Consider the following 2,712-nt stretch of genomic DNA (forward strand, 5'->3'; position numbering starts at 1 on the left):
TATATATATATATATATATATATATATATATTAAAGCATCTCCAACTGATTATCTATAATAGATAACCAAAAGTCAAAATCTCTAATTAAAGAACAAAAACCTCATTTTATATATTTTAATTTTGTTGACGATGCTCTTATATGCGTCACAAACAAAGTCGACTTTAGGTACTCCCTTTTAGTTCACGTCCCTCTTCCTCATGTGTTTATCTGTAAGTGTTTATAATACAGTTTTAGTCCATTCAATTGAACTGGTTTCTATTTCAATGCTCTAAAGAGCTAGACATGATATCTTGTTCTGAATTTGACTAAATACCATGGATAGGTAAATATAGGGTATATACTAGATGATGATAAACACATATTATATTTACTGTATTTTCAATAATGGTTTACTGTCTAATAATCATCATTTAAAATCAGTAAGTTTCATTTAGTCAATATATTTCATTTATAAAACTCTTTTGACTTGTAACTCAGTTGGCAAAATAGGTGTACTGACTTCGCCTAAATACAATCAGGTTCGATCTCAAACCCCTGCTAGCTTTAGTCATCGAGGAAGGCAAAAAATATCCTCTTTTACTGGTATTCTTAAAGGTAGGTTCAGTATCTAAACTAATATATATATATATATATATATATTAAAGAAAAGAAAAAGAGGATCTTGTTACAAAAGTCAATGTTGGAAGGATTAGAAAAGTCGTAGGTTGACCGGTTTGACCGAAGTCCGTGGGCAATGTGTCGCCCGATCCACGAGCCAATTGTTGGGTGTGCAGATAAAAGCTTGTCTTTATTTTAACTTTTGAGGGTACGGATGCCAAAAAGTCAAACACCTTTTTTATTATGTAATCATTAATATTTTTTATGGTTAATTTTTATTTTTTACTATTAAAATATTTTCAACAATTATTCTATAATTTTTTCCTAATAAAATGATAAAATTTTAAAAAATTACAAACATCTGTTTTAACAATTACAACGATATCTATAGTTTTGAATAAATTACATTTTTAGCCCTTGTGGTTTGTTAAAATTACGATTTTCGTCTCTATGGTTTATAATTTGTCATTTTCGTTCTTCTGATTTACAATTTATTTTTGTTACGGTTCTTGTGATTTACGATTTATTTTTGTTTCAGTCTTTATGATTTACAATTCTTTACTATTTTGGTCATTTATGCTTAAAGGTAAGAGTTAGTTAAGGAACAAAAATAATAATAAGTTACAAGTTATAGGGACGAAAATTGTATTTTCTAAATTACAAAGACGAAAATAGAAATTGTTAACAAACCATACGAACAAAAACTGTAGTTTACTCTATAGTTTTTAACAATTATTTGCAGTTCCACTTGTAAGAATTTGCATTTGTTTTTCATTGTCAATAGTTTAAATTATTTAAGCTTATTATTGGTTTACACTATTTTTAACTTCAGAGTCTATAAAATTAATTGAGATATGACCATCTGATTTGATTATAAAAATGAAAGGTTTTCGTACTTGCCATTCTGGTGATTATTTGGGCCCGTAAACGTCTTTTGGTAACTTTGGGTTTTTTGGCTATCTTACGCGCATTAGTTAATCCCCGGATGACCACATCTATAGCACGTGAACCTCTATGGCTACAAAAGGTTTTACCAACGTCTAAATTCGAACCTCCATTACATTCTTCTGAGACTTAACCAGTGCACCACAACCACTCCTATTTAGAGATCAAATATTTGGCATTTTGGTGTTATTAAGGTTGGTAAGAGATGGCTTAATGGTTTTTAGACAAAAGACCCAAGGTGTTAATATTATTGTATAAAAATAGCTTAATGCATAAAAAACAATTGATAGTAGCATACTTACGTCCCGTTTGGCTTGAAAGAATGAAATAGATTTGGGGGAATTTGCATTTCAATTCCATTCCAATCTCATGTTTGGTTTGTTGGATTGTCCGGATTTGAAATCTTAGGATTTAACTGAAATCCTTCAAACATAGGATTTTAAAATCCTTAGGGAGTGCTCAAGATTTCATGAGATTTCGTAAGATTGTATGTAATAAGGTTTAAAAAAATGTTAAAAACATTTGTTTTGTAATAATTGGTTAATAAAAATGTAATCCAATTATTTTTATAATTATTTATTATTTTTTCTATGCTATTTAAAGCTGTAAACCTCAAATCTTGAAGTGTTCTGATAAATTCTTATCTATTTAAGTAACTAACAGATAAAATGATATAACACGTCCTTACAAAAATCCATTTTGGAGTTTTTTATCATATAATCGGTTTTTTTCTCAAGTTTAGACCGGTAACTTGACGTACTTGATATGAGTTTGGCTTCTCACCTCCATACATTTATGGATAGGTTTTGACGGGTTTTCCTTCTTTTGGATTTATTTTGTTGAAAATGAAGCAACGCTATCGTGTCTTTTTAGAGGAATTTTATACATAGTAAAGACGATAGAAAATAGAATACTATAAAACCATATCTTTAATTTATATTTAGAATTAATTTTTTTATGACACATATTTATTTATAAATAAAAAGGAAAGCATCTTTAAATATATTTTTTATTTGGATTTAACAAACACAGAAATAATTTAATATAAAAATTATTAACATGTTGCAATTCAAAAAACATATTACTTAAATATATTCAGTGAACTATTTATAGAGTAAACTACAAACTTAGAGGTCGTTTACCAAACACTTACCCGGTAAACGCATA

Source organism: Cynara cardunculus (genome assembly GCF_001531365.2).
Source record: "Cynara cardunculus var. scolymus isolate 2C chromosome LG 5, CcrdV1, whole genome shotgun sequence".
Classification (NCBI taxonomy): Eukaryota; Viridiplantae; Streptophyta; class Magnoliopsida; order Asterales; family Asteraceae; genus Cynara; species Cynara cardunculus.